Raw genomic sequence first — 20,317 nt, forward strand, 5'->3', positions numbered from 1 at the left:
GAGCCACAAATGTCCTTCCACCAAGCGTTCCCCTAAGTCTCCCGATAAAAATGATACCTCACCTGTGTGGGTAGGCCTAGCGCCCGTGACAGGAAATGCCCCAAAACGCAACGTGGACACATCACATTTTTTTAAAGAAAACAGAGGTGTTTTTTGCAAAGTGCCAACCTGTAGATTTTGGCCTCTATCTCAGCCGGCACCTAGGGAAACCTACCAAACCTGTGCATTTCTGAAAACTAGAGACCTAGGGGAATCCAAGATGGGGTGACTTGTGGGGCTCCGACCAGGTTCTGTTACCCAGAATCCTTTGCAAACCTCAAAATTTGGCTAAAAAAACACTTTTTCCTCACATTTTGGTGACAGAAAGTTCTGAAATCAGAGAGGAGCCACAAATTTCCTTCCACCCAGCGTTCCCCCAAGTTTCCCGATAAAAATGGTGCCTCACTTGTGTGGGTAGGCTTAGCGCCTGCAACAGGAAATGCCCCAAAACGCAACATGGACACATCACATTTTTTTAAAGAAAACAGAGGTGTTTTTTGCAAAGTGCCTACCTGTAGATTTTGGCCTCTAGCTCAGCTGGCACCTAGGGAAACCTACCAAACCTGTGCATTTCTGAAAACTAGAGACCTAGGGGAATCCAAGATGGGGGTGACTTGTGGGGCTCTGACCAGGTTCTGTTACCCAGAATCCTTTGCAAACCTCAAAATTTAACTAAAAAAACAAATTTTCCTCAATTTTTGGTGACAGAAAGTTCTGGAATCAGAGAGGAGCCACAAATTTCCTTCCACCCAGCGTTCCCCCAGGTGTCCCGATAAAAATGATACCTCACTTGTGTGGGTAGGCATAGCGCTCGCGACAGAAAATGCCCCAAAACGCAACGTGGACACATCACATTTTATTAAAGAAAACAGAGGTGTTTTTTGCAAAGTTGCTACCTCTAGATCTTGGCCTCTAGCTCAGCCGGCACCTAGGGAAACCTACCACACCTGTTCATTTCTGAAAACTAGAGACCTAGGGGAATCTAAGATGGGGTGACTTGTGGGGCTCTGACCAGGTTCTGTTACCCAGAATCCTTTGCAAACCTCAAAATATGGCTAAAAAAATACGTTTTCCACTCATTTCGGTGACAGAAAGTCGTGGAATCTGAGAGGAGCCACAATTTTCCTTCCATCCAGCGTTCCCCCAAGTCTCCCGATAAAAATTGTACCTCACATGTGTGGGTAGGCCTAGCGCCCGCGACAGGAAATGCCCCAAAACGCTACGTGCACACATCACATTTTTTCATAGAAAACAGTGCCTACCTGTGGATTTTGGCCTGTAGCTCAGCCGGCACCTGGGGAAACCTAGCAAACCAGCGCATTTTTGAAAACTAGAAACCCAGGGGAATCCAAGATGCGGTGATTTGCAGGGCCCTGACCAGGTTCTGTTACCCAGAATCCTTTGCAAACCTCAAAATTTGGCCAAAAGAACACATTTTTCTCACATTTTGGTGACAGAAAGTTCTGGAATCAGAGAGGAGCCACACATTTTCTGCCACCCAGCGCTCCCCCAAGTCTCCCGATACAAATGATACCTCACTTGTGTGGGTAGGCCTAGCGCCAGCGACAGGAAATGCCCCAAAACGCTACGTGCACACATCACATTTTTTGAAAGAAAACAGAGGTGTTTTTTGCAAAGTGCCTACCTGTAGATTTTGGCCTCTAGCTCAGCTGGCACCTAGGGAAACCTACCAAACCTGTGCATTTTTTAAAACTAGAGACCTTGGGGAATCCAAGATGGGGTGATTTGTGGGGCTCTGACCAGGTTCTGTTACCCAGAATCCTTTGCAAACCTCAAAATTTGGCTAACAAAACACATTTTCCTCAAATTTTGGTGACAGAAAGTTCTGGAATCAGAGAGCAGCCACAAATTTCCTTCCACCCAGCGTTCCCCCAAGTCTCCCGATAAAAATGATACCTCACTTGTGTGGGTAGGCCTAGCGCCCGCGACAGGAAATGCCCCAAAACGCAACGTGGACACATCAATTTTTTTTAAAGAAAACAGAGGTGTTTTTTGCAAAGTGCCTACCTGTAGATTTTGGCCTCTATCTCAGCCGGCACCTAGGGAAACCTACCAAACCTGTGCATTTCTGAAAACTAGAGACTTAGGGGAATCCAAGATGGGGTGACTTGTGGGGCTCTGACCAGGTTCTGTTACCCAGAATCCTTTGCAAACCTCAAAATTTAACTAAAAAAACATGTTTTCCACTCATTTCGGTGACAGAAAGTTGTGGAATCTGAGAGGAGCCACAATTGTCCTTCCATCCAGCGTTCCCCCAAGTCTCCCGATAAAAATGATACCTCACTTGTGTGGGTAGGCCTAGCGCCCACGAAAGGAAATGGCCCAAAACACAACGTGGACACATCACATTTTTTCATAGAAAACAGTGCCTACCTGTTGATTTTGGCCTGTAGCTCCACCGGCACCTGGGGAAACCTAGCAAACTAGTGCTTTTTTGAAAACTAGAGACCTAGGGGAATCCAAGATGGGGTGACTTGTGGGGCTCTGACCAGGTTCTGTTACCCAGAATCCTTTGCAAACCTCAAAATTTAACTAAAAAAACATGTTTTCCACTCATTTCGGTGACAGAAAGTTGTGGAATCTGAGAGGAGCCACAATTGTCCTTCCATCCAGCGTTCCCCCAAGTCTCCCGATAAAAATGATACCTCACTTGTGTGGGTAGGCCTAGCGCCCACGAAAGGAAATGGCCCAAAACACAACGTGGACACATCACATTTTTTCATAGAAAACAGTGCCTACCTGTTGATTTTGGCCTGTAGCTCCACCGGCACCTGGGGAAACCTAGCAAACTAGTGCTTTTTTGAAAACTAGAGACCTAGGGGAATCCAAGATGGGGTGACTTGTGGGGCTCTGATCAGGTTCTGTTACTCAGAATCCTTTGCAAACCTCAAAATTTGGCTAAAAAAACACATTTTCCTCACATTTTGGTGACAGAAAGTTCTGGAATCAGAGAGGAGCCACAAATGTCCTTCCACCAAGCGTTCCCCTAAGTCTCCCGATAAAAATGATACCTCACCTGTGTGGGTAGGCCTAGCGCCCGTGACAGGAAATGCCCCAAAACGCAACGTGGACACATCACATTTTTTTAAAGAAAACAGAGGTGTTTTTTGCAAAGTGCCAACCTGTAGATTTTGGCCTCTATCTCAGCCGGCACCTAGGGAAACCTACCAAACCTGTGCATTTCTGAAAACTAGAGACCTAGGGGAATTCAAGATGGGGTGACTTGTGGGGCTCCGACCAGGTTCTGTTACCCAGAATCCTTTGCAAACCTCAAAATTTGGCTAAAAAAACACTTTTTCCTCACATTTTGGTGACAGAAAGTTCTGAAATCAGAGAGGAGCCACAAATTTCCTTCCACCCAGCATTCCCCCAAGTTTCCCGATAAAAATGGTGCCTCACTTGTGTGGGTAGGCCTAGCGCCTGCAACAGGAAATGCCCCAAAACGCAACATGGACACATCACATTTTTTTAAAGAAAACAGAGGTGTTTTTTGCAAAGTGCCTACCTGTAGATTTTGGCCTCTAGCTCAGCTGGCGCCTAGGGAAACCTACCAAACCTGTGCATTTCTGAAAACTAGAGACCTAGGGGAATCCAAGATGGGGGTGACTTGTGGGGCTCTGACCAGGTTCTGTTACCCAGAATCCTTTGCAAACCTCAAAATTTAACTAAAAAAACAAATTTTCCTCAATTTTTGGTGACAGAAAGTTCTGGAATCAGAGAGGAGCCACAAATTTCCTTCCACCCAGCGTTCCCCCAGGTGTCCCGATAAAAATGATACCTCACTTGTGTGGGTAGGCATAGCGCTCGCGACAGAAAATGCCCCAAAACGCAACGTGGACACATCACATTTTATTAAAGAAAACAGAGGTGTTTTTTGCAAAGTTGCTACCTCTAGATCTTGGCCTCTAGCTCAGCCGGCACCTAGGGAAACCTACCACACCTGTTCATTTCTGAAAACTAGAGACCTAGGGGAATCTAAGATGGGGTGACTTGTGGGGCTCTGACCAGGTTCTGTTACCCAGAATCCTTTGCAAACCTCAAAATATGGCTAAAAAAATACGTTTTCCACTCATTTCGGTGACAGAAAGTCGTGGAATCTGAGAGGAGCCACAATTTTCCTTCCATCCAGCGTTCCCCCAAGTCTCCCGATAAAAATTGTACCTCACATGTGTGGGTAGGCCTAGCGCCCGCGACAGGAAATGCCCCAAAACGCTACGTGCACACATCACATTTTTTCATAGAAAACAGTGCCTACCTGTGGATTTTGGCCTGTAGATCAGCCGGCACCTGGGGAAACCTAGCAAACCAGCGCATTTTTGAAAACTAGAAACCCAGGGGAATCCAAGATGCGGTGATTTGCAGGGCCCTGACCAGGTTCTGTTACCCAGAATCCTTTGCAAACCTCAAAATTTGGCCAAAAGAACACATTTTTCTCACATTTTGGTGACAGAAAGTTCTGGAATCAGAGAGGAGCCACACATTTTCTGCCACCCAGCGCTCCCCCAAGTCTCCCGATACAAATGATACCTCACTTGTGTGGGTAGGCCTAGCGCCAGCGACAGGAAATGCCCCAAAACGCTACGTGCACACATCACATTTTTTGAAAGAAAACAGAGGTGTTTTTTGCAAAGTGCCTACCTGTAGATTTTGGCCTCTAGCTCAGCTGGCACCTAGGGAAACCTACCAAACCTGTGCATTTTTGAAAACTAGAGACCTTGGGGAATCCAAGATGGGGTGATTTGTGGGGCTCTGACCAGGTTCTGTTACCCAGAATCCTTTGCAAACCTCAAAATTTGGCTAACAAAACACATTTTCCTCAAATTTTGGTGACAGAAAGTTCTGGAATCAGAGAGCAGCCACAAACTTCCTTCCACCCAGCGTTCCCCCAAGTCTCCCGATAAAAATGATACCTCACTTGTGTGGGTAGGCCTAGCGCCCGCGACAGGAAATGCCCCAAAACGCAACGTGGACACATCAATTTTTTTTAAAGAAAACAGAGGTGTTTTTTGCAAAGTGCCTACCTGTAGATTTTGGCCTCTATCTCAGCCGGCACCTAGGGAAACCTACCAAACCTGTGCATTTCTGAAAACTAGAGACTTAGGGGAATCCAAGATGGGGTGACTTGTGGGGCTCTGACCAGGTTCTGTTACCCAGAATCCTTTGCAAACCTCAAAATTTAACTAAAAAAACATGTTTTCCACTCATTTCGGTGACAGAAAGTTGTGGAATCTGAGAGGAGCCACAATTTTCCTTCCATCCAACGTTCCCCCAAGTCTCCCGATAACAATTATACCTCACTTGTGTGGGTAGGCCTAGCTCCCACGAAAGGAAATGGCCCAAAACACAACGTGGACACATCACATTTTTTCATAGAAAACAGTGCCTACCTGTTGATTTTGGCCTGTAGCTCCACCGGCACCTGGGGAAACCTAGCAAACTAGTGCTTTTTTGAAAACTAGAGACCTAGGGGAATCCAAGATGGGGTGACTTGTGGGGCTCTGACCAGGTTCTGTTACCCAGAATCCTTTGCAAACCTCAAAATTTAACTAAAAAAACATGTTTTCCACTCATTTCGGTGACAGAAAGTTGTGGAATCTGAGAGGAGCCACAATTGTCCTTCCATCCAGCGTTCCCCCAAGTCTCCCGATAAAAATGATACCTCACTTGTGTGGGTAGGCCTAGCGCCCACGAAAGGAAATGGCCCAAAACACAACGTGGACACATCACATTTTTTCATAGAAAACAGTGCCTACCTGTTGATTTTGGCCTGTAGCTCCACCGGCACCTGGGGAAACCTAGCAAACTAGTGCTTTTTTGAAAACTAGAGACCTAGGGGAATCCAAGATGGGGTGACTTGTGGGGCTCTGATCAGGTTCTGTTACTCAGAATCCTTTGCAAACCTCAAAATTTGGCTAAAAAAACACATTTTCCTCACATTTTGGTGACAGAAAGTTCTGGAATCAGAGAGGAGCCACAAATGTCCTTCCACCAAGCGTTCCCCTAAGTCTCCCGATAAAAATGATACCTCACCTGTGTGGGTAGGCCTAGCGCCCGTGACAGGAAATGCCCCAAAACGCAACGTGGACACATCACATTTTTTTAAAGAAAACAGAGGTGTTTTTTGCAAAGTGCCAACCTGTAGATTTTGGCCTCTATCTCAGCCGGCACCTAGGGAAACCTACCAAACCTGTGCATTTCTGAAAACTAGAGACCTAGGGGAATTCAAGATGGGGTGACTTGTGGGGCTCCGACCAGGTTCTGTTACCCAGAATCCTTTGCAAACCTCAAAATTTGGCTAAAAAAACACTTTTTCCTCACATTTTGGTGACAGAAAGTTCTGAAATCAGAGAGGAGCCACAAATTTCCTTCCACCCAGCGTTCCCCCAAGTTTCCCGATAAAAATGGTGCCTCACTTGTGTGGGTAGGCCTAGCGCCTGCAACAGGAAATGCCCCAAAACGCAACATGGACACATCACATTTTTTTAAAGAAAACAGAGGTGTTTTTTGCAAAGTGCCTACCTGTAGATTTTGGCCTCTAGCTCAGCTGGCACCTAGGGAAACCTACCAAACCTGTGCATTTCTGAAAACTAGAGACCTAGGGGAATCCAAGATGGGGGTGACTTGTGGGGCTCTGACCAGGTTCTGTTACCCAGAATCCTTTGCAAACCTCAAAATTTAACTAAAAAAACAAATTTTCCTCAATTTTTGGTGACAGAAAGTTCTGGAATCAGAGAGGAGCCACAAATTTCCTTCCACCCAGCGTTCCCCCAGGTGTCCCGATAAAAATGATACCTCACTTGTGTGGGTAGGCATAGCGCTCGCGACAGAAAATGCCCCAAAACGCAACGTGGACACATCACATTTTTTTAAAGAAAACAGAGGTGTTTTTTGCAAAGTTGCTACCTCTAGATCTTGGTCTCTAGCTCAGCCGGCACCTAGGGAAACCTACCACACCTGTTCATTTCTGAAAACTAGAGACCTAGGGGAATCTAAGATGGGGTGACTTGTGGGGCTCTGACCAGGTTCTGTTACCCAGAATCCTTTGCAAACCTCAAAATTTGGCTAAAAAAATACGTTTTCCACTCATTTCGGTGACAGAAAGTCGTGGAATCTGAGAGGAGCCACAATTTTCCTTCCATCCAGCGTTCCCCCAAGTCTCCCGATAAAAATTGTACCTCACATGTGTGGGTAGGCCTAGCGCCCGCGAAAGGAAATGCCCCAAAACGCTACGTGCACACATCACATTTTTTCATAGAAAACAGTGCCTACCTGTGGATTTTGGCCTGTAGCTCAGCCGGCACCTGGGGAAACCTAGCAAACCAGCGCATTTTTGAAAACTAGAAACCCAGGGGAATCCAAGATGCGGTGATTTGCAGGGCCCTGACCAGGTTCTGTTACCCAGAATCCTTTGCAAACCTCAAAATTTGGCCAAAAGAACACATTTTTCTCACATTTTGGTGACAGAAAGTTCTGGAATCAGAGAGGAGCCACACATTTTCTGCCACCCAGCGCTCCCCCAAGTCTCCCGATACAAATGATACCTCACTTGTGTGGGTAGGCCTAGCGCCAGCGACAGGAAATGCCCCAAAACGCTACGTGCACACATCACATTTTTTGAAAGAAAACAGAGGTGTTTTTTGCAAAGTGCCTACCTGTAGATTTTGGCCTCTAGCTCAGCTGGCACCTAGGGAAACCTACCAAACCTGTGCATTTTTGAAAACTAGAGACCTTGGGGAATCCAAGATGGGGTGATTTGTGGGGCTCTGACCAGGTTCTGTTACCCAGAATCCTTTGCAAACCTCAAAATTTGGCTAACAAAACACATTTTCCTCAAATTTTGGTGACAGAAAGTTCTGGAATCAGAGAGCAGCCACAAATTTCCTTCCACCCAGCGTTCCCCCAAGTCTCCCGATAAAAATGATACCTCACTTGTGTGGGTAGGCCTAGCGCCCGCGACAGGAAATGCCCCAAAACGCAACGTGGACACATCAATTTTTTTTAAAGAAAACAGAGGTGTTTTTTGCAAAGTGCCTACCTGTAGATTTTGGCCTCTATCTCAGCCGGCACCTAGGGAAACCTACCAAACCTGTGCATTTCTGAAAACTAGAGACTTAGGGGAATCCAAGATGGGGTGACTTGTGGGGCACTGACCAGGTTCTGTTACCCAGAATCCTTTGCAAACCTCAAAATTTAACTAAAAAAACATGTTTTCCACTCATTTAGGTGACAGAAAGTTCTGGAATCTGAGAGGAGCCACAATTTTCCTTCCATCCAACGTTCCCCCAAGTCTCCCGATAACAATTATACCTCACTTGTGTGGGTAGGCCTAGCGCCCACGACAGGAAATGCCCCAAAACGCAACGTGCACACATCACATTTTTTTAAAGAAAACAGAGGTGTTTTTGCAAAGTGCCTACCTGTAGATTTTGGCCTCTAGCTCAGCCGGCACCTAGGGAAACGTACCAAACCTGTGCATTTTTGAAAACTAGAGACCTAGGGGAATCCAAGATGGGGTGATTTGTGGGGCTCTGACCAGGTTCTGTTACCCAGAATCCTTTGCAAACCTCAAAATTTAACTAAAAAAACATGTTTTCCACTCATTTCGGTGACAGAAAGTTGTGGAATCTGAGAGGAGCCACAATTTTCCTTCCATTCAGCGTTCCCCCAAGTCTCCCGATAAAAATGATACCTCACTTGTGTGGGTAGGCCTAGCGCCCACGAAAGGAAATGGCCCAAAACACAACGTGGACACATACATTTTTTTCGTAGAAAACAGTGCCTACCTGTCGATTTTGGCCTGTAGCTCCGACGGCACCTGGGGAAACGTAGCAAACTAGTGCATTTTTGAAAACTAGAGACCTAGGGGAATCCAAGATGGGGTGACTTGTGGGGCTCTGATCAGGTTCTGTTACCCAGAATCCTTTGCAAACCTAAAAATTTGGCTAAAAAACACATTTTCCTCACATTTTGGTGACAGAAAGTTCTGGAATCAGAGAGGAGCAATAAATTTCCTTCCACCCAGCGTTCCCCCAAGTCTCCCGATAAAAATGATACCTCACTTGTGTGGGTAGGCCTAGCGCCCGCAACAGGAGATGCCCCAAAACGCAACGTGGACACATCACATTTTTTGAAAGAAAACAGAGGTGTTTTTTCAAAGTGCCTACCTGTAGATTTTGGCCTCTATCTCAGTAGGCACCTAGGGAAACCTACCAAACCTGTGCATTTCTGAAAACTAGAGACCTAGGGGAATACAAGATGGGGTAACTTGTGGGGCTCTGACCAGGTTCTGTTACCCAGAATCCTTTGCAGACCTCAAAATTTGGCTAAAAAAACACATTTTCCTCACATTTTGGTGACAGAAAGTTCTGGAATCAGGGAGGAGCCACAAATTTCCTTCCACCCAGCGTTCCCCCGAGTCTCCCGATAAAAATGATACCTCACTTGTGTGGGTAGGCCTTGCGCCCGCAACAGTAAATGCCCCAAAACGCAACTTGGAGACATCACATTTTTTTAAAGAAAACAGAGGTGTTTTTTGCAAAGTGCCTACCTGTAGAGTTTGGCCTCTATCTCAGCCGGCACCTAGGGAAACCTACCAAACCTCTGCATTTCTGAAAACTAGAGACCTAGGGGAATCCAAGATGGGGTGACTTGTGGGGCTCTGACCAGGTTCTGTTACCCAGAATCCTTTGCAAACCTCAAAACTTAACTAAAAAAACACGTTTTCCACTCATTTCGGTGACAGAAAGTTGTGGAATCTGAGAGGAGCCACAATTTTCCTTCCATCCAGCGGTCGCCCAAGTCTCCCGATAAAAATGGTACCTCACTTGTGTGGGTAGGCCTAGCGCCCACGAAAGGAAATGGCCCAAAACACAACGTGGACACATCACATTTTTTCGTAGAAAACAGTGCCTACCTGTCGATTTTGGCCTGTAGCTCCGCCGGCACCTGGGGAAACCTAGCAAACTAGTGCATTTTTTAAAGCTAGAGACCTAGGGGAATCCAAGATGGGGTGACTTGTGGGGCTCTGATCAGGTTCTGTTACCCAGAATCCTTTGCAAACCTCAAAATTTGGCTAAAAAAACACATTTTCCTCACATTTTGGTGACAGAAAGTTCTGGAATCAGAGAGGAGCCACAAATTTCCTTCCTCCCAGCGTTCCCCCAAATCTCCCGATAAAAATAATACCTCACTTGTGTGGGTAGGCCTAGCGCCCGCAACAGGAAATGCCCCAAAACGCAACATGGACACATCACATTTTTTGAAAGAAAACAGAGGTGTTTTTTCAAAGTGCCTACCTGTAGATTTTGGCCTCTACCTCAGCCGGCACCTAGGGAAACCTACCAAACCTTTGCATTTCTGAAAACTAGAGACCTAGGGGAATCCAAGATGGGGTGACTTGTGGGGCTCTGACCAGGTTCTTTTACCCAGGATCCATTGCAAACCTCAAAATATGGCTAAAAAAACACATTTTCCTCACATTTTGGTGACAGAAAGTTCTGGAATCAGAGAGGAGCCACAAATTTCCTTCCACCCAGCGTTCCCCCAAATCTCCCGATAAAAATGGTACCTCACTTGTGTGGGTAGGCCTAGCGCCTGCGACAGGAAATGCCACAAAACGCAACATGGACACATCACATTTTATAAAGAAAACAGAGGTGTTTTTTGCAAAGTGCCTACCTGTAGATTTTGGCCTCTAGCTCAGCCGGCACCTAGGGAAACCTACCAAACCTGTGCATTTCTGAAAACTAGAGACCTAGGGGAATCCAAGATGGGGGTGACTTGTGGGGCTCTGACCAGGTTCTGTTACCCAGAATCCTTTGCAACCCTCAACATTTGGCTAAGAAAACACATTTTCCTCACATTTTGGTGACAGAAAGTTCTGGAATGAGAGAGGAGCCACAAATTTCCTTCCACCCAGCGTTTCCCCAAGTGTCTCGATAAAAATGATACCTCACTTGTGTGGGTAGGCCTAGTGCTCGTGACAGAAAATGCCCCAAAACACAACGTGGACACATCACATTTTTTGAAAGAAAACAGAGGTGTTTTTTGCAAAGTGACTACCTATAGATGTTGGCCTCTAGCTCAGCCGGCACCTAGGGAAACCTACCAAACCTTTGCATTTCTGAAAACTAGAGACCTAGGGGAATCCAAGATGGGGTGACTTGTGGGGCTCTGACCAGGTTCTTTTACCCAGGATCCATTGCAAACCTCAAAATATGGCTAAAAAAACACATTTTCCTCACATTTTGGTGACAGAAAGTTCTGGAATCAGAGAGGAGCCACAAATTTCCTTCCACCCAGCGTTCCCCCAAATCTCCCGATAAAAATGGTACCTCACTTGTGTGGGTAGGCCTAGCGCCTGCGACAGGAAATGCCACAAAACGCAACATGGACACATCACATTTTATAAAGAAAACAGAGGTGTTTTTTGCAAAGTGCCTACCTGTAGATTTTGGCCTCTAGCTCAGCCGGCACCTAGGGAAACCTACCAAACCTGTGCATTTCTGAAAACTAGAGACCTAGGGGAATCCAAGATGGGGGTGACTTGTGGGGCTCTGACCAGGTTCTGTTACCCAGAATCCTTTGCAACCCTCAACATTTGGCTAAGAAAACACATTTTCCTCACATTTTGGTGACAGAAAGTTCTGGAATGAGAGAGGAGCCACAAATTTCCTTCCACCCAGCGTTTCCCCAAGTGTCTCGATAAAAATGATACCTCACTTGTGTGGGTAGGCCTAGTGCTCGTGACAGAAAATGCCCCAAAACACAACGTGGACACATCACATTTTTTGAAAGAAAACAGAGGTGTTTTTTGCAAAGTGACTACCTGTAGATGTTGGCCTCTAGCTCAGCCGGCACCTAGGGAAACCTACCAAACCTGTGCATGTTTGAAAACTAGAGACCCAGGGGAATCCAAGATGGGGTGATTTGTGGGGCTCTGACCATGTTCTGTTACCCAGAATCCTTTGCAAACATCAAGATTTGGCCAAAAAAACACTTTTTCCTCTCATTTCGGTGACAGAAAGTTCTGGAATCTGAGAGGAGCCACAAATTTCCTTCCACCCAGTGTTACCCTAAGTCTCCCGATAAAAATGGTACCTCACTTGTGTGGGTAGGCCTAGCGCCTGCAACAGGAAATGCCCCAAAACGCAACATGGACACATCTAGTTTTTTAAAGAAAACAGGTGTTTTTTGCAAAGTGCCTACCTGTAGATTTTGGCCTCTAGCTCAGCCGGCACCTAGGGAAACCTACCAAACCTCTGCATTTCTGAAAACTAGAGACCTAGGGGAATCCAAGATGGGGGTGACTTGTGGGGCTCTGATCAGGTTCTGTTACCCAGAATCCTTTGCAAACCTCAAAATTTGGCTAAAGAAACACATTTTCCTCACATTTTGGTGACAGAAAGTTCTGGAATCAGAGAGGAGCCACAAATTTCCTTCCACCCAGCGTTCCCCCAAGTGTCTCGATAAAAATGATACCTCACTTGTGTGGGTAGGCCCAGTGCTCGCGACAGAAAATGCCCCAAAACACAACGTGGACACATCACATTTTTTTAAAGAAAACAGAGGTGTTTTTTGCAAAGTGCCTACCTGTAGATGTTGGCCTCTAGCTCAGCCGGCACCTAGGGAAACCTACCAAACCTGTTCATTTCTGAAAACTAGAGACCTAGGGGAATCCAAGATGGGGTGACTTGTGGGGCTCTGACCAGGTTCTGTTACCCAGAATCCTTTGCAAACTTCAAAATCTGGCTAAAAAAACACATTTTCCACTCATTTCGGTGACAGAAAGTTGTGGAATCTGAGAGGAGCCACAATTTTCCTTCCATCCAGCGTTCCCCTAAGTCTCTCGATAAAAATGGTACCTCACTTCTGTGGGTAGGCCTAGCGCCCACGAAAGGAGATAGCCCAAAACACAACGTGGACACATCACATTTTTTCATAGAAAACAGTGCCTACCTGTGGATTTTGGCCTGTAGCTCAGCCGGCACCTGGGGAAACCTAGCAAACCAGCGCATTTTTGAAAACTAGAAACCCAGGGGAATCCAAGATGGGGTGACTTGCGGGGCTCTGACCATGTTCTGTTACCCAGAATCCTTTGCAAACATCAAGATTTGGCCAAAAAAACACTTTTTCCTCTCATTTTGGTGACAGAAAGTTCTGGAATCTGAGAGGAGCCACAAATTTCCTTCCACCCAGTGTTACCCTAAGTCTCTCAATAAAAATGGTACCTCACTTCTGTGGGTAGGCTTAGCGCCCACGAAAGGAAATGGCCCAAAACACAACGTGAACACAACACATTTTTTCACAAAAAACAGAGGTGTTTTCTGCAAAGTGCCTACCTGTGGATTTTGGCCTCTAGCTAAGCCGGCCCCAGGGGGGGGCAGAAATGGCCTAAAATAAATTTGACCCCCCCATCCCCTAAAACCCCCCCGCCCGGGAGCGACCCTTGCCTAGGGGGTCGCTCCCCCTGCGTGACATTGGCGCCAAAAAACAAATCCCCGGTGCCTAGTGGTGTCTGCCCCCTTGGGGGCAGATTGACCTAAAATCAGCCAATCTGCCCCCAAGGGGGGCAGAAATGATCTAAATACAATTTGCCCCCCAGGGGATCGACCCTTGCCTAATGGGTTGGTCCCCATCTCTAAAAAAACAAACAAACAAAAAAAAAAACACAAACAAAAATTTGCCCTGGCGCCTAGAGGTTTCTGACCCCCCTGGGGGCAGATCGGCCTAATAACAATAGGCCGATCTGCCCCCGGGGGGGGCAGAAATGGCCTAAAATAAATTTGACCCACCACCCCCCAAATCCCCCCCTCCTGCCCCCGGGAGCGACCCTTGCCTACGGGGTCGCTCCCCCTGCGTGACATTGGCGCCAAAAATAAAGTCCCCGGCACCTAGTGGTTTGGGGGCAGATTGGCGTAGTAAAAAACGGCTGATCTGCCCCCAAAGGGGGCAGAAAAGGCCTAAATACAATTTTCCCCTCCAGGGGAGCGACCCTTGTCCAAGGGGTCGCTCCCCATCTGTAAAACAATAAAAACAAAAAATCCCCTTGGGGGCAGATTGGCCTCATCAAAATAGGCCAATCTGCCTCCAAGGGGGGCAGAAATGGCCTAAATATAACTTGCCCCCTAGGGGAGCGTCCCTTGCCTAAGAGGTCACTCCCCACCTAAAATTAATCAAAAAACAAAACAACTAGAAAAAAAAAAATGATCCCTGGTGCCCTAGAGGTTTCTGACCCCCCTGGAGGCAGATCGGCCTAATAATAGGCCGATCTGCCCCCAAGGGGGGCAGAAATGGTCTAAATACAATTTGCCCCCCAGGGGAGCGACCCTTGCCTAATGGGTCGCTCCCCATCTCTAAAAAAAAAAAAAAAACAGAAAAGGCCTTCCTAAAAAATGCCCCCCATTGGGAGCGACCCTTGCCCAAGGGGTCGCTCCCTTATGTCTATTTCAATAAAAAAAAACATCCCTGGTGTCTAGTGGGCGTTTCAAAAGCCGGATTGCAAGCAATCTGGCTTATGAAACGCTTGGAGAGACTTCAAAGGGAAGGAAATACATTTCCTTCCCTTTGAAGCCTCTCCGGCCCTCCCCCACGTGATTGAAAGAGAAATGCTGAGCATTTCTCTTTCAATCGCGCTGGAAGCAGAGCTTCCAACGCGATGGGAGAGACCCTGTGACAAATCAGCGCGCTGACGTCACAGGGGGGGTGGGGGGGGGTTGGGGGTGGAAGGGGAAGGGCTTCCCCTTCCATTCCCGCCTTGGGGGGGTGGGTGGGGTGCACAGGGGGGGAGTGCAAGCGCTCCCCCCAGTTCCTGTGCCTTGGACGAGGTGACCTCATCCAAGGCACACTGGAACTGTAGCCTTGGACGAGGTCACCTCGTCCAAGGCACAGAAGCGGTTAAAGTGATACCATCTGTTTATAGTAACCACAACCCCCTGGCCATATTTGTTAAAGTTCCTTTGCAGGCTGGATTGAGGGTGGTTGACTCTAAGCAGACTCTGGGGATTAAGGATAATGGCAGGAGAGTGGTTTGGCGCTCTGTAAATGTAGCGCTTATTATGGCCCAGTTGCACAATGACTGTTCCAACCTGATATCTTTCTGGTAGCGGATTGTGGTGACCCTGTTAACCCATTATCAGGCTTTGCATGCCAAAAATGAGTCTTTACTCATTTAGTGGCCTTTAGTACTCTGGCCTTTAGTGGGTGGTTCAGATAGGCTTAGCTAATGGTCTTCGGATGTTGTTATGTCACATTTTACCCCTGAAGCTTCGGTTGATCATTTTTTCAGCATCTCTGGGTCAAATGAAGTGAGGGCCGATGATCCTCAGGTTAAGCTGCCTTTGAATTTTACTACCCCATTTTCGGTGATAGAGGTATCAAAGGCCATTTGTAATAGCCTTCCCAGCAAGGCTCCTGTGCAGATGGGATTCGGATGGAATTTATTAGAAAGAATCCAGAGTTTTGGTATCCACTTTCAACCAATATTATTAATATGGTGTGTCGAGTAGGGCCCCCAACATCTTGGTGGGTATCAGTAGTTGTACCAATATTTAAAAAAGGGAAGCATTTTGGACTTCAGGTGCTATCGCCCAATTTTTCTGTTAGACTCCTCCTCTAAATGAATAGGGTGGGTCATGTTGGAGCACCTGATTTCTTGGGTGCTAGAGAATAAAATCCTCTCTCAGGTCCAATATAGCTTTAGGAAAGGTATGGGCACAACAGAACAGTGTTTAAATCTTTACCTTCTTATGGCTAAGTATACATTTATGAAAGGCGTTTCCATCCACTTGGCATTCAGAGATCTGTTGAGTGCGTTTGACTGTGTCTATAGGCAGAAGTTGTGGGGAATTTTATTGACAATGGGCTTCGACAGTGGGTTGGTTAACCTTTTGAGACTTTTACATCAGGAGCAGAGGACAAAATTCAGGTATGGGCCAAATGGTGAGACCACTTCATTGTTGAGAGTTAATTGTGGTGTGCGCCAAGGGTGTGTTCTCGTCCCCATTTTATTTAATTTGTATATTAATGGCCTAGAGAAAACCTTGGTCTCTATAGGAGCCGATGTCCCCATGTTTGCAATAATGCCATTCCCGCTTCACAGTATGCGGACAACGCAGTTCTGCTGACAAGGATAGCCAATGGGATTAGGCAGTTGGTAGAAAGCCTTGTTGAGTTTATGAAAGATTTGGACCTAGATACTAAGGGCCATATTTATACTTTTTGACGCACAACTGCGCCAACGCAGCTGTGCGTCAAAAATTTTAACGCCGACTAACGCCATTCCAAAGCGCCATGCGGGCGCCTTATTTATTGAATGACGTTAGCCGGCGCAGCTGACTGTTGTGCGTCAAAAAAAATGACTCACACCAGGCAGCGCCGGCGTAGGGGAAAATGGAGCTTGGGCGTCAAAAAATGGGGCAAGTCAGGTCTGAGGCAAAATTTTGGCCTCAACCCGATTTGCGCCATTTTTTTTTACTCCCAACCCCCATTGAAATGACTCCTGTCTTAGCACAGACAGGAGTCATGCCCCCTTGCCCAATGGCCATGCCCAGGGGACTTATGTCCCCTGGGCATGGTTATTGGGCATAGTGGCATGTAAGGGGGCACAAATCTGGCCCCCCTATGCCACAAAAAAAAAAAAAAAATACTTACCTGAACTTACCTTAAGTTCCCTGGGATGGGACCCTCCATCCTTGGGCGTCCTCCTGGGGTGGGCAAGGGTGGCAGGGGGTGTCCCTGGGGGCATGGGAGGGCACCTCTGGGCTCCTTCCGAGCCCACAGGTCCCTTAACGCCTGCCCTGACCAGGCGTTAAAAAATTACGCAAAAGCGGCTGGACGTCATTTTTTAAGGCCCGCCCACACCCGTGCGTCATTTTTGCACGGGAGTTTAAATAAGGCGCACATGCCTTGGAGTCATTTTTTAGAAGGGAACGCCTACCTTGCATATCATTAACGCAAAGTAGGTGTCCACGCTAAAAAATTACACAAACTCCAAGATCTTTGGCGCTAGACGGGTCTAACGCCAAAGTATAAATATGGAGTTAGCTTTGCGTCGGATTTGCGTAAAAAAAAACGACGCAAATCCGGCACAAACAGAGTATAAATATGCCCCTAATTGTACGAAAACCTTTGAAAGGGTCTGTGCCCATCAAAATACTAAGACTCATCCAGTGAACATAGGAGGGAATACACTTGCTAAAGTAAGCTCTTTTGAAGATCTGTGACTAGAGTTTGTTGAGGCCTGTAGTTGGCTTCTCTGTTTGAAAAGCAAGGTCTCAAGTTTCTTGCGCAAAGTAGGAATCACCTATTCCCTAGCTGCTAATATAGGGAGGAAGCCGGTTGCCCATATATTAAAAGTCTATAGGAGGAAGTGTCTACTGGGGTTGTGGGATTAAAAAGAGGTTGAGAGCATTCAGGTGGAAGAAAATCAATTCTGATGCCGGTTGTTGGGTGTTCCGCCATCTATACCACACTTTTCTTTTCATCAGGTGCAGGGTCTAGAATATTTACAGAATAGAATTAGCGTTGCTCTTTTGGAGCTTTGGTGCGTGACCTGGGCCAATGGGCAGGCTGTCCTTACCCAGTTGATTATTAAGAAATGCCTAGCTAGCGACCTTGCGTGTTCGATCCCGTGGCTGAGATACATCAAGGCCACCATGACTGCCCTGAGCTGCCCGCATTTTTTTGAGAATCCACATTTAACATCTAAAAAGGATAAAGCATGGGTTTGAGACTGCTTCCACAAGCATAGACAGGCAGACTGGGTGACTAATGAGGTAATGAAGGTGACAGTCAGGGAGTATTGTATGGCCCAAATGTCACTGGATCCTGCACCCTCTCTGTTGTATGTCCACAACGTGTATGAACAAATGTTATTGACCTGTTTTTTGTTGGGCTTTCTCCACTGGGTGCTGTCCCTTCCCCAGTGGCAGATCTCCTTTGGTGATATCTGTGTCTGCCCTTGTGATGATCAATCCCCACAAACACTGCTGCACTTTGTGCTTTTTTGTTAATTGTATTAGTTTTTTAAGAAACTGTATTTGGTTCCACTACAATGGCAAAAGAACTTTACCAATTGTAGGGCAGCTTTGCTTTTTTTCCGATAGTTGAATGATCATGATGTATGCAGTTCTGTCAGCTATTTCTTAAAAGGTGCAGTGGCTTGGCACAAGATGTTGTTGTTTTAGCAATTTTGGTCATAAGATGATATGTTTTGGTTTTAGCTGGATTTGATGTAGGTTTTTTTATCTGAAAGTTTTGATTGTATATATGATCTGTTTTTATACAATGTATGGTACTGTGATTCTTTAATGATCTATATTTGCCTCTGCCAAAGATGCTTATAGGCAAGCCGTTAGACTTTATCATCAAAATATCAAAGCAGCTCAAACTTCCTACTGTACCAATAAAATAGAAAATTCGCCCAACTCCCAGAAATAATTTTTTCAGATTTTCAAAGAGCTTACTATAACACCTACACCCCCTTCTTTGATAGAAGCTTCCACGAAACACAGTAACTTATTATCAGCTCATTTTCAGGATAAGATTACAAAGATATATTCTGGTTTTCTATCTTCCCCTCCTCAGGAGTTTTTAGAAGATCAAGCCAATGATCCCCCACCCATAGGGACTTCATTAACTACCTTCTCACCTCTTACCGATGATTCTACACTCAAACTACTCTCTAGCATTAAATCTGGCTCCCCTCTGGATCCTGCTCCCCCTTCTATTCTTTTGAAGGCTGCAGACATTATTGTCGCACAACTTACTAAAATACTTAATAACTCCCTATCTTCAGGCACCCTTTCTCAGTCTCTCAAGCATGCCATTATTAAACCCCTCCTGAAAAAAACAAAACTCCATCCCTCTTCTCTGGAAAACTTTAGACCTATTGCTCTCCTTCCCATTTCAGCCAAGATCTTGGAGAAACATGTAAACCTGGAACTGACCAGTTACCTTCAGAACCACGAGCTCTTACATCCCTCCCAAATGGGCTTCAGAGCTCAACATAGTAATGAGTCGGCTCTCCTCACAGTGACTGAGTCTGCCCGTCAACTCTTAGATCAAGGGGGTCATTTGGCTATCATCCTACTGGATCTCAGTGCAGCATTTGATACGGTAGATCACACTCTTCTTTGCGACAGACTCTCCAAGATAGGGATAGAAGGTATGGCTTTTTCTTGGCTCTCCTCCTTCCTTATAGGAAGATACTTCCAAGTTTTGGATCGCTCTTTTCTTTCTGACATTTTCCCTCTCACCTTTGGAGTCCCTCAGGGCTCTTCCCTGAGCCCAACTCTTTTTAATATCTATTTATCATCTTTGGCCAAAATGGTTACTCCTCACAATCTCTCAATGGTTACCTATGCCGAAGATACCCAGCTAGTGGTATCCCTCTCTAGCACTGGAGACTCTTCCTCCACTAATCTCTCCCATTGTATGAAGGATATTGGTAACTGGATGATCCAATCTAAACTTAAATTCAAAGATAGTAAATCAGAAGTACTGATTGTGGGCAACGGTCCTCCTGCTTTTCCCCTGGCACTGTACTCAGAGGCTTTTACTAGTCTGCCTCCTCCAAAGGCGCAGATTAAAAGCCTCGGTTTCTGGCTTGACCCACGTCTGACTATGGAACTTTAGGCTAAAAAAATCTCCTCTATCTGCTTCGGTCTCATTAGAGCCCTTAGGAAGATTTTTAATCTCCTACCTTTTACGGCTAGAAGAATCCTTATCCAAGCTTTGATTCTTTCCCGCCTTGACTATGGGAACTCCCTGTATCTCAGCTCTCCTGCGTACGTGATAAAGAAGCTGCAGATAGTGCAGAATGCGGCAGCCAGACTTTTCACTAATTCTCCTAGGCATCTTTCGGCTAAGCCAGCCCTTGCAGCACTTCATTGACTTCCCATTAAGCAGCGTATCCATTTCAAAGCCATGCGCATTACTCATAGAGCCCTATATAATAAGGGTCAGTTTTTCTTCAGAAAACTGATTTCTATCTATGTACGTTCTAGAAGCCTGAGATCATCCTCTACTCTGCAGATTTACATACCTTGTGTCAAGAGATCATGGGGAAGTAACTCTTTTTTTATCAAGGCTGCCTGTCTTTGGGACACCCTACGCTCCGAACTTCGTCATGAACCATCGGAGCGTCTTTTTAGGAAAAAGTTGAAAACTATCCTCTTCTGCAGTTAACTTGTCTTCTAGCTTTCTGGCTTTTTTTTTCTCCAGGAGGGTCACGTACCTTTAGCGCTGGGATGCCCTA

This window comes from Pleurodeles waltl, chromosome 3_1 (assembly GCF_031143425.1).
Source record: "Pleurodeles waltl isolate 20211129_DDA chromosome 3_1, aPleWal1.hap1.20221129, whole genome shotgun sequence".
Classification (NCBI taxonomy): Eukaryota; Metazoa; Chordata; class Amphibia; order Caudata; family Salamandridae; genus Pleurodeles; species Pleurodeles waltl.